Source organism: Lissotriton helveticus, chromosome 2_2 (genome assembly GCF_964261635.1).
Source record: "Lissotriton helveticus chromosome 2_2, aLisHel1.1, whole genome shotgun sequence".
NCBI classification, from domain to species: Eukaryota; Metazoa; Chordata; class Amphibia; order Caudata; family Salamandridae; genus Lissotriton; species Lissotriton helveticus.
The window spans coordinates 211,354,310-211,367,148 of record NC_136060.1 but is presented as its reverse complement, the minus strand read 5'-3'; positions in this window follow the sequence as shown (position 1 = coordinate 211,367,148).

The following is a 12,839-nucleotide window of genomic DNA, read 5'->3' as shown; positions in this document are numbered from 1 at the left end:
AACCTTGCCTTGCTATTATCAAAGTTTATCGCAAATACGATAAAAACCGACCGCAATGCATTAATATCGCTGAAAACTCAGCGATATTCATGCATTACCGAGCTAATCCTCTTAGCCATGTTATCCACCTCCCATAGGATAACATGGCTAAGAACTGCTCAGGGCAGCTGTTACTTTTTGGAGATATTCGCGCTTATCTCGAATATTTCCAAAAGTTGATAATAGGAGATAGCGATGTTAGCGACTGTTTCCAGTCGCTAACATCTTGGCATGCCCACTTTGCATGTCATTAGTGATAAATATCACTCACATGCAAAGTGGGGCCCAAGATGGTCGCTATCTCCTACTAGCCGTCGCTAACTGGTGTTAGCAACAGCTAGGTAATACAGATATAATTTTATCTCCGCGAAGCGGAGCGCTGTTACAGATATATATCTTGTTTTTGAACGTTAATTTCTCAAAATGCACTGAAGCACATATATTGAGACCTAGCAAAGGCACATCGGGCTACCAGTCCCTAATATTTTACCAAGTTTCGTGCAAATCCATTCAGCCGTTCGATTATTATTATTATTTATTTTTTTTGCCCCGCGGGGCCCTTTTAAAACCTCCACATCAAACCTAGGGGATCAGCGAGGATCTACTATGCCCCCTTATGGTCATTTGCCCCTTCGCTTTGGCCTCCTCTTGTCTCTCGATCCTACCGAGAGACAAGATGGCGGCCGCTACGGACTGTTTGGAATGTTTACAGACACCGGAGAGCCAATCAGCTTCGCTTCGCAAAGCTCCGTAACGCGAAAAGTACGCGAAGCGGTGCGCTGTTACAGATATATATCTTTTTTTGAACGTTAATTTCTCAAAATCCACTGAAGCACATATATTGAGACCTAGCAAAGGCACATCGGGCTACCAGTCCCTACAATTTTGCCAAGTTTCGTGCAAATCCATTCAGGCGTAAGATTATTATTATAATTTTTTTTTTTTGCCCCGCGGGGCCCTTTTAAAACCTCCACATCAAACCTAGGGGGTCAGCGAGGATCTACTATTCCCCCTTATGGTCATTTGCCCCTTCGCTTTGGCCTCCTCTTGTCTCTCGATCCTACCGAGAGACAAGATGGCGGCCACTACGGACTGTTTGCGGCCACTACGGACTGTTTGGAATGTTGACAGACGCCGGAGAACCAATCAGCTTCGCTTCACAAAGCTCCGTTGCGCGAAAAGTACGCGTCCTAGGCCGCTGCCCGGTCCGCGCTTACAGATATATATCTTTTTTTAAACGTTAATTTCTCAAAATCCACTGGAGCACATATATTGAGACCTACAAAAGGCACATCGGGCTACCAGTCCCTACAATTTTGCCAAGTTTCGTGCAAATCCATTCAGCCGTTCGGGCTAAAAGTGAGGCCAACCGCCCTATGGAAAACTCAATGTTAAAAACACGTTTTGGGACCCCCCTTTTTTCTCGGCCCCCCCTTGACGAACCCCCCCCAAATTTTCAAAGGCTGCTCAGAAACAAAATGTGCCATTTTCCTGAAAATTTCAGCCAATTCCGTCCACAAACGGCAAAGTTATTAGACATAGAATTTTCAAAAATCCCATAGAGAAAAAATCCTAACTATATATACCTACTGGCGACCGCCAGTAGGTAATATATATATATTACCTACTGGCGGTCGCCAGTAGGTATATATAGTTAGGATTTTTTCTCTATGGGTTTTTTGAAAATTCTATGTCTAATAACTTTGGCGTTTGTGGACGGAATTGGCTGAAATTTTCAGGAAAATGGCACATTTTGTTTCTGAGCAGCCCTTGAAAATTTGGGGGGGGTTCGTCCAGTGGGGGCCGAGAAAAAAGGGGGGTCCCAAAACGTGTTTTTAACATTGAGTTTTCCATAGGGCGGTTGGCCTCACTTTTAGCCCGAACGGCTGAATGGATTTGCACGAAACTTGGCAAAATTGTAGGGACTGGTAGCCCGATGTGCCTTTTGTAGGTCTCAATATATGTGCTCCAGTGGATTTTGAAAAATTAACGTTTAAAAAAAGATATATATCTGTAACAGCGGACCGGTTAGCGCTCTGGTTCGCGGACTTTTCGCGCAACGGAGCTTTGTGAAGCGAAGCTGATTGGTTCTCCGGCGTCTGTCAACATTCCAAACAGTCCGTAGCGGCCGCCATCTTGTCTCTCGGTAGGATCGAGAGACAAGAGGAGGTCAAAACAAAGGGGGAAATAACTATAAGGGGGCATAGTAGATCCTCGCTGACCCCCTAGGTTTGATGTGGAGGTTTTAAAAGGGCCCCGCGGGGAAAAAAAAAATAATAAAAATAATAATTGAACGGCTGAATGGATTTGCACGAAACTTGGCAAAATATTAGGGACTGGTAGCCCGATGTGCCTTTGCTAGGTCTCAATATATGTGCTCCAGTGGATTTTGAGAAATTAACGTTCAAAAAAAGATATATATCTGTAACAGCGCTCCGCTTCGCGTAACGGAGGTTTGCGAAGCTGATTGGTCATTCTGTCACTGGGCTATAGTTGGGCTACATCTGGCTGATATTTGGGCTACATTTGTTTTTTTGTGTGTCTGGCGGCCATCTTTGGGCTACATTGGGCTACATTGGGCTTCATTGGGCTACATTCGGCTAATTAGCAAATAGCTCATCGCAAACTAGGAATGGTAAAGAATCGCTATTTATTCCTTAAAGTTCGCTATTTAGGAAATGCAAATAACTTTGATGATACATATGGCGGTTCATCTCTAACAAGATAAGAAGCATAGGGATACATTTATGATGACTGGCGCATCACCAGGGATGTGTTAGTCATTCTGTGCCGCTGTTCCGTCACCTATGGTGTGCTGCATTTACAATGCGGCGCATCACGGGGCAAAAACAGCACAGATGCGTGATGTATCTGTGCCGTAAAGGTGGCGCATTGCTGGAGTTGTATCGCAAGTGTGATGAAGGTCCAGCAAGGGTCGGGGGTGCCCCTGTCGCAGGGTTTCTGTTCTCACACAGAACTGTGGACAGAGGATTGGAACCTCGGCGAATTAGGGTGTCCCAAAACTCACGTTAGTAATCAAAAACTATTTAGCAAGCTAGGTACAGTGTCACATTGGATATAACAAACTCTCAATGTTTAGACAATCCAGAATATGAACTTATAGTACCTCAGGATACGTGGAACTCATGAACAGTCGGTCGTTATATATTTCTTAGAAACCAGAACATGGAGTTAAGAAGAACACATGTGTATTTGAAATGTTTATTTACTAATGCCGTCTTCTCAGGCGTAGTACCTTAGATAATAAAAGTACACATATTATCAGTAGCAAAATTACCAGCATAGTTACTAGTACATAAAAAGTGAATGGTGATAGTATGTTAACATGCTGTAAATGAATAAGAGTTAGCAACACTTATAAGCAGCCGCGGGCCGTGGAGGGAGTTACGGTGAGGCAGGGAGGCGGGGAGGGGGAGAAGCAGGGTGGAGAATACAAGTACACATATTATCAGTAGCAAAATTACCAGCATAGTTACTAGTACATAAAAAGCGAATGGTGACAGTATGTTAACATGCTGTAAATGAATAAGAGTTAGCAACACTTATAAGCAGCCGCGGGCCGTGGAGGGAGTTACGGTGGGGCAGGGAGGCGGGGAGGGGGAGGGGCAAGGTAGAGAGGGCTCCACCCTGCTTCTCCCCCTCCCCGCCTCCCTGCCTCACCGTAACTCCCTCCACGGCCCGCGGCTGCTTATATCTCACCCTCCCTAATACACATATTATATTATTTGCTAAGAAGGTCTCTTTGTGTTGGTTTAGGGCGTGCCCATACTTTAGTGTCTTAGATTTGAAGGAATCACATCAGCATACACCAGCTCTCTCTTCATGTGAACCGCATCAACTGTTGTGTATGTGTGTTCGGCAAAGCAATATAAAACCCGCCTCATGCCCAGAATTGGCAGAAGTTGCACTTATGTTATGAGTATGAAGTCGTGGAGATCAGACCTCATAACAATTCTGTACCGTGTTGTTCTTGAAACTTTAGCACTCGCTGTACAGATATAGTTTAACAAGTAAAGCAGATAGTAGACCAATAACATATTATTCTCATGTAAACCACGATGAACTACTAGGTGGAAAGCTAAAGCAACAACTAAATGTCGTGTGCAGAAGTTGCAAAAAAGGAAAAATGGCGTTTAAACCGGTAATGAGCCCATGCTAACTTAACACGGTGTAAAGATATCCAGGACCTAGATGACACCTCCTCATGATCCGGAAACGAACTGAATAAGATAATAGAAGTGCCATCTCATGAGAGCAGATTGCAAGTTTATATGTGGACGGTCCGCAAGGTAAAGCATTAAAAACTAGGAAAATTCAATGCTAAAGAAAAATAAAACAGCCAAGTACTTTATCGAGTCTTAAGCCAATAGGCAAGGTAAATAATAAAAACTTGACAATTAAGTCAATGAATTGTCAATGAAATGCTAGTACTCAGCATATGAAACATGAAAAAGGTCTATGACATAACTGTGTATGCAAAATAAGCTGCAACAGCCTCCAACAGGAAGTCACCGTCTTCATCCGAAAACAGTTCAGCCATCCAATTTAAAAGCGGAAAAGAACATACGTGCTCTCCCAGCACCGGATCCTCTATCACCATCAGAGGACAGCTCGGTGGGTTTTCAAGAAAGCTGTGTTCCAAGAAAGACTGTGCTGCCGCCAGTAAATTCCAGGGACCAAGTAGTCCATGCATCAATGCCACAGCCATAATCCTTTCGCCAGGACAAATCAACTCGTGAGTAATGATAGGAGTCATCAGCTGATTAAAGTCGACGTCAGGAGAAACCGGTCTGCAGAGACACAAATCAATGGCCCAATCGAAATCACAGGTCAGGCAGTGAAATACAGGCTGGACACAGGTGAAGTAGGAGAACCGAAAAGATAATCCATATGCCGTGCTTAATATCGCCAACGGCATTGTGCCATAATATTCTAGCATGCGATTGCGGAACAGTGTCAGCAGCTGCAGGGTCGGAGGTTGCATAGGAGGGACATCCATATTTAAAAATGTAAAAAAGCACAAGAGCGTCCGCTGGTAATGCAAGTAAAAATGCAATCCACGAACCAGAGTGGAGAAAATGGAATGAAAGGGAGCAGGGATGACTCCAAAGATTTTCTCAAATGAAGTCACGAGACCACTGGTAACAACTTTAAAAAAGTGTGCCAGGGATTTTGTGGAGGATGCGTTAAAGATAGTCGGAAACATGTTGCTGAAATTGAAAGGCAAACCTGTGTACGGGTGTTCGCTATGTGAAGTACGAAAGTTTCACGGGCCGAACTCAAGGCCACCTCTCTCTGAGACAAAAGAGCTCTTATTCTTGTCATGCCGTTGAAACGTGTCCCAAGGTTGGTATTTGTGGCCAGATTGAAAACTCCCTATGTTCATGTGTGGGAGGAAATAGAACATTTCTGCAGCAAATAACCCGTTCACTTACTGTTACGATAAAAGGAATACTTTTAATTAACTCAGAACAATCTTCATTATTGAGCATCAAATAACTACCATTTTCCAACAACTTGAACGTGGGGATGATAGCAGGAACTGGCGTGCCTTGCATCACGCAAGCCATATTTGGTCGGTGTTTGTTGCATGAATCGTGTAACTGTATGTGCCTACACATTAGTGAATGATCTGGCGTCTCAGTGCATTCCTCTCCATTCAGATAAACTTCTTGATCATCTTTGAAACATCTGTATGTGTATGGAAGCGACCAGACCTCATGAACAAAAGCACTACCTAAAGGTTCATAAAGACCTATTGGTATATATTTCATACAATTTGAAAACTTATATAAAGCAAAAGGCAGCGTTATTAAACCGTCGATAAGGCATGTTGCCAAAAAACCCGCAATCCTCTGCTGATGATGTCACTGAGCATGTCATGAATGATGTAATATGTGACATCATCAGTAGTGGATTATGGGTAATAGTATCTCTAGTTTACTCCCCTATAGCTGTCTTTCTTTTAACATAAGTGTGTGTTTCCTTCCCTTATACTTACTGTTTTTGGTTCGCTTCCAGTTCGCGTACCAGCGAGCGAACTAGGAAGCGAACTAAGAGAAATAGAGGTTGGCACAGTTCCAAATATTGTACCAATTTTTTAATAACGGGGAGGTAGTTCTGAAAAGAACTTTTTTTTTTATTTTTCTGAACATTTTTTTACTGTAAGGTTCCCGATTCGCGAAGCGGGAACGAAGAAAAAAAAATATTTAAAAAAATAATTATTCATAAACATATAAAATATATTTTTGGATTTAAAGAAGAATAAATTTTACAGCTACAGATATTAGCTGTTAAAAAACCAATGAAATTCACTGAAAAAACCATAGGTTATAGACCATATATAGTTAGGAATTAGCATTTACAAAACCTTGAAAATTCACTGAAAAAACCATAGGTTATAGACCATATATAGTTAGGAATTAGCATTTACTAAACCTTATTTTACTCACACAAAACCATTGAAATTCCATATATAGTTAGTTGCACTAACTATATATCGCGCACCCGCAATCCACTGCTGATGATGTCACATATTACATCATTCATGACATGGTCAGTGACATCACTGATGACATCACTGATGACATCTCAAATGACATCACTGATGACATCACTGATGACATCTCATTTGACATCAATGACCACATCACTGATGATATCATTCATGTGACAATACAATGCATCTCCTCACATTTTAATATAACCTCTGTTTCACCCAGTGTTAAAAAGAGAGTATAATTTTTGAAACCATTGACACACCAATACTAGTTACTACATACGCACTCACTGATTGCTACGTCTACACACACCTTCACTCATTCACCCATACAATCATTCATACATACAATCACTCATCTTTACAACACTATCATATGCACTCATACACCTATACAGACACTCACAGTCTGCCACGCATCCATGGAGTTACTCACACACCTAGTCAGTCCTGTAAAGAATCAATGACACTTCCATTTTCTTGTCTATACAGTTAAACATAGAGCACCTTACATTTTCAAACATATACTAACACATACTTACCTTCTTATACAATCATTGATACAAGTACAGATTGATCTGCACAGAGTCACACACCTCCCAGCTAGCCACACACACACTCAGTCTCCCATACAAATACTTGGGCAATCAATCAATAACCCATATAGTTACTCATATAGCTACTGATCAACACATGCAGCAGTTTACAGAACAACAGACATAATGATGCACAAATTAAGACAGTTTAGTCACTAACCCATGCAGTCAGTGAGACACATTTAATCACTCACTCATACAGTCAGTCATGCACCTACTAAATCCTTCGTCCAGACACTTACACATCCACTCATTCTTCAATATGTAAGACATATTTAAACTTTATAGAAACAAAAAATCACTGGATGTTGTTATCAGTGATGTCATCAGTGATGTCATTTGAGATGTCATCAGTGATGTCATCAGTGATGTCACTGACCATGTCATGAATGATGTAATATGTGACATCATCAGCAGTGGATTGCGGGTGCGCGATATATAGTTAGTGCAACTAACTATATATGGAATTTCAATGGTTTTGTGTGAGTAAAATAAGGTTTAGTAAATGCTAATTCCTAACTATATATGGTCTATAACCTATGGTTTTTTCAGTGAATTTTCAAGGTTTTGTAAATGCTAATTCCTAACTATATATGGTCTATAACCTATGGTTTTTTCAGTGAATATATATATATATATATATATATATATATATATATATATATAATATATATATATATATATATATATATATATATATATATATATATATATATTCACTGAAAAACCATAGGTTTCAGGTCATATTTAGTTAGGAATTAGCATTTAAAAAACCGTGCAAATTCACTGAAAAAACCATAGGTTTCGGGTCATATATAGTTAGGTATTAGCATTTAAAAAACCATTGAAATTGCTCCTATATAGTTAGTTGGACTAACTATATTTCGCGCACCCGCAATCCACTGCTGATGATGTCACATATTACCTGTGTTACAGAAAAAGTGGTCCTAGACGTTTGGCTCTAAATACACTTAATGAAACTTTGTAGCCTTATTTAATTTACATTTACATTTTTCATGTGATTCAATCCTGAAATGAAAAAAGTTTTCAAACACAATAAGAGACAAACAATAGCCCAAAATCCAATCCGATGTCCAAACCAACACACAATAAGTTTTAAATGTGTTAAAAATAGGGCAATAAATGGCTCCACTGTTTTATTTTTCTAAAATGTTCATATCATTTTTTCAAAAACAGAAATCAAAAACATTTTTTAGAAGGAACATAACACAAGAGGGGTTACCGGTAGCGTAACGTGCAAAAAGTAGAGTGAAAGTTTGGTGCTCGTGTAAGATAGAAAAAGGGGGGACCAAAATGGTCCGGAAAGGGTGAAATCTGAGTAATTCAACAGATCCAAGGTTGAACAGTCCACAATATTGTTCACAGGGGAGCCTACCCTCGATGTTTTTATAAGCAAAAAATGTTATTCTTTCTTGCAAAGTTGCGGTGTTTTTTCATCCGAATTTTTCAGGAGGGTGAAGGGGCCGGGGCAAACAAAAGGTGCAGGCTCCAAATGAAAGCAAGGGGGTGTCAACGTTTCGACCCAAGAAAAGGAAGGGCAATTTATTTCCTCATGAGCGGGTCTTCATCAGGACGGGGAGATGGCAAAGGGAAAGAACTCAGTTACATTGGCAACATGTAACCCCAGTGGTGAAGGAAGGACACCCTTTAGTGGTGTGCCATATGCAGAAATTCACTTAAAACGAAAGCCGTCCAAAACGTGCTCCCGGGTACCACGCTAGCAATGGCGGCGGGTGACGTCCCGGTTCTATTTTCAAATCGAGTGTGCGTGTTGATTCTCGTAAGTCGATCAACACTGGCTGTCAATTGGGCTCTGTCCGCGGAGCCAAACGTATTCCAAACTGTATTTGGAGCCAAACGTCTAGGACCACTTTTTCTGTAACATTCGATACCCAGGTCCTTGGACTTTTATTGGGTCACCCCATCTATGATAATGATGTCACATATTACATCATTCATGACATGGTCAATGACATCACTGATGACATCACTGATGACATCTCAAATGACATCACCGATGACATCACTGATGACATCTCAATCATGACAAACAACATATGGTTTTCTTGGACTTAGAAATTTCAAAAGAGGATAATGGGTTAACATCAAAAACCCACTTCAAACCAACTGCCAAGAACAATCTCCTTAGATACGAGTGTTTCCACCCTCGCCCTCTCAGAGAAAATCTACCCTATGGGCAATATCTAAGACTACGGAGAAACTGCAGTAATTTATCTGACTACAAAGCCCAAGCCCAAGATCTAACCAGCAAATTGAAGCAAGGTGGGTATCCAACTAAGATCATTGAAAAATGCCAAAAGAGGGCAAGGAATCAACCTAGAGAGGGGCTCCTTGAAGACAAAATTGTGGAAAATGACCAAGTGCCGCTCACCTGTGTTACAACATATAACACCATATCGAACCAAGTAAGCAAATGCATCAACAAACATTGGTCAATAGTGAACACGGGTGCACTACAATGGGACAAGCCACTATTTTCTTATAAAAAGGCACCTAGTCTCAAAAACAGCCTAGTCAACACCAGACCAAAAGTGAAACCTACCAACCAAAACCCTAGCATCACAACAGCATGGAACCTCCCACCAGTAACAGGACACTTCAAATGCGGGGACTGCAGTGTCTGTCACCTCACAGAGAACACAAAGACTTTGGACTTAGAGGAAGGCAAAGTCTGCGAACAACGTGCACATACGAACTGCAACAGTGCCAATGTTGTGTATCTGATCAAGTGCGCTTGGGGGAAATCTTACGTAGGCATGACAACTCGAAAAGTCAAGCAACGCATCTGTGAGCACCGCAGCACCATACGGTGCAAGAAAAATGCGACGAAACTCACAGATCATTTTCTAGAGGCTCACCATACACCAAACGACATGAGATGGACCGTCATTGAACAAGTCCCATCAGGACCCAATACTCAACGACTCCTATATGAAAAAGAGCAACGCTGGGTCTACAGAATGTCGACCCACGAAACAGGCCTCAATGATAATATTCCGTGGCATTCAGTACTCAAATGATACTACATCTGACCCTCCACATTCACTTTGGCTACTGCACAGGATGTTACCAAACTGGGAACCATCTCCATCTGTACCTTCCCAGTTCCAAACGCACAGCATTGTCTGTCACATGTGGAATTTCCCCCCCCCTCCTTCTCTTTGCACCTTCTCATTATGGAACACTGTACATTGTACTGCCCCATCAGCACCTTCCGGTAATGATGGCCTGCCCCCTTCCATAGCATACTTCACCTGATCTTTACATAATGCTGAGCTCAATGAGCACACCGATATTCTCATTCCCAATATCTGTTTTATAATTTATTTTTTCACTTGAGGGTTCATAACAATTGGACCTTATTATCCTTTTATTTGATTCGGTTCATTAATCAATATTCACATCCCCCGCCGGCTCCCCGGCGGAGATTCAAACCCTTCAATAGCAGTGCGCTATTGGGCCTCTGCAGCCACCGTTCAGGAGTTCGTCCTTCTGACGCTCCCAGTGCCGCCCCACGTGATCGGCACACAACTCCGCCCAATGTGGAAGCACATTGCATTTATCCCGGTTCCTGAGCCCCCGGCCACACTGTAACAGGGCGGAGGACGGTAGTAGGTATACAGCCAGTCACCTCGCACCAAAACTGTAAGTAATCGCCTAGCCAGACGAGCACACAGATCTCCAACGGGCTGCATATATCTTTGCGCTCAGCTCAGTTTTTCCGTCTTTTCTCAGTCGCTTTTCATCCACTCGTTATTCATGAAACTTTTACTAACCTCTGTTTCAGAATACGTTTTGCAATGAGGATAACCTCTCCCCGCCCTATGAGGTATCCCAATACCCTAATAAGAGTACGTTTAAACCAACTCCTTGTGTGTCTTAAATGTTTTATGTACGTGAGTCCGGAATGGGTTGAGCATGTTAAGTATGGCAGTTCATGCACGTTCAAAATGACCTCGCCCGCACAATATGAATGCGAGACATTATCACGCCACATAAAGTGTATGGTATGCGCGTGAGTTGAATAGATATTGACGCACGTATAATTTACAAGCGTGCAAGTTGTGGAAAATAATCTTTCGCCTAAATTATGGCCAAGGCACTTCCACATCATCACACTGAGAAATGGCACAACCAGCAACCATATGTGCCAGTACTTTTGCAACGCTAAGCAAAAGGTATCTTTCCTAGTGGGATTAACAGCATGCAGACACGAATGTGAGACACTGCACTACGTAACAGCCTTGTAAAAGTATAATATCTGTCATTAGTCTTCATTTTCCTTTACAGGGATTTTGATTTTTTAGGCTTACCCACTGAGGTACAAGCCCACACCACAGGCACATTTTTTGCCCCTTTGTGGTCCCAGAGAGTAGGACCGGGTGCGCTTTTTAGGGGACGCACACCATCCACTCTCAGGGTTATTGGTCCTGAAGAAAACCAGGTTATTTGACACCTTTATGGTTGAAACATGTAGACCAGAAACACATAGAGATACATGGGCTCATAATTACCCTCACTATATCTCGCCACTTTGATTTTAACATTGTCCAGTTGCTTATAAATAAAATCTTATTTTCCTAAGTTAAACCAGGACAATTTTTAACACACTTACCTTTTTCTTTCACGCACCCTCACTCACAACCTGCTCCACTGTAAACAGGTGTTGTAGCACACCCTGATGACGCTAGGTCATTAGGGTGGACCCCGATGATGAAGCATGTCACCACTAGGTGGTGAGTGAGGGGGTTTTTAACAAAAGGAGAACTTTTTCTCCTTTTGTTCAACCACACACCCCATTAGGAATCGGCGATTCCAAAATAACTGAATTGTCAAGGGGGACAGGTTATCACTTTGACACCCTGTTGCACCCCTCATTCTAACTTGTGTGACATGTCACACACATATATGTTCTTACGGCTTGTATGTGGGCCACATGGCACAAATGTATATGCACAGATGTGCATGTACACAGGAATTTGTTATTAACCACCAAATAGTATTTGGTGGTAACTAACGAATACTTAAGGGCCTGTGGCAATGTTTTCAGTGCCACCTACATCTAGATTTACCAAGGAAGAGCACTGGGGAAAGTGGAGTGCCAACAAATGAAGGCTTACTAACAGGTAAGAAATGGATAACAGACTGAAGGAAGGAAAATAAGATCAAACACAAAAAAATAAAGAAAGAGGGAAACTGACTGAGGTAAAGAGGAGGAGTGGTTGAAAGAGAAAACATACAAGATTAAGTGTCAGGGAGAGATATGTAGAGAGATAGAGCAAGGGACTGAGAAAGAGTGAGGCAGTTATTCTGTCACAATAACAGAGTGATAACAAACTTATTTTTCTTTCTCATACTTACCTTATAAATAATAAAAACTTAGACACTATTGCGAAAACAGTTTTTTATTTGTTATACTTAGCTTCTAAGGTATAAAAAAGTTAAGGAATTAAAAAAAATATATATAATATCTGTAAAACACAAGAAAAAAATAAATTGTAATGCATACAATGTATATTTCACAATACAAGAAAGAAGGAAGAAGATTAAAAGATGGGAAAGTTAGATGGCACACGCACAGGGACAGATGCCACAGGTAGAGGGTAAAATGGTGCAGGCAGAGAGTGAGATAGAACAAGTAG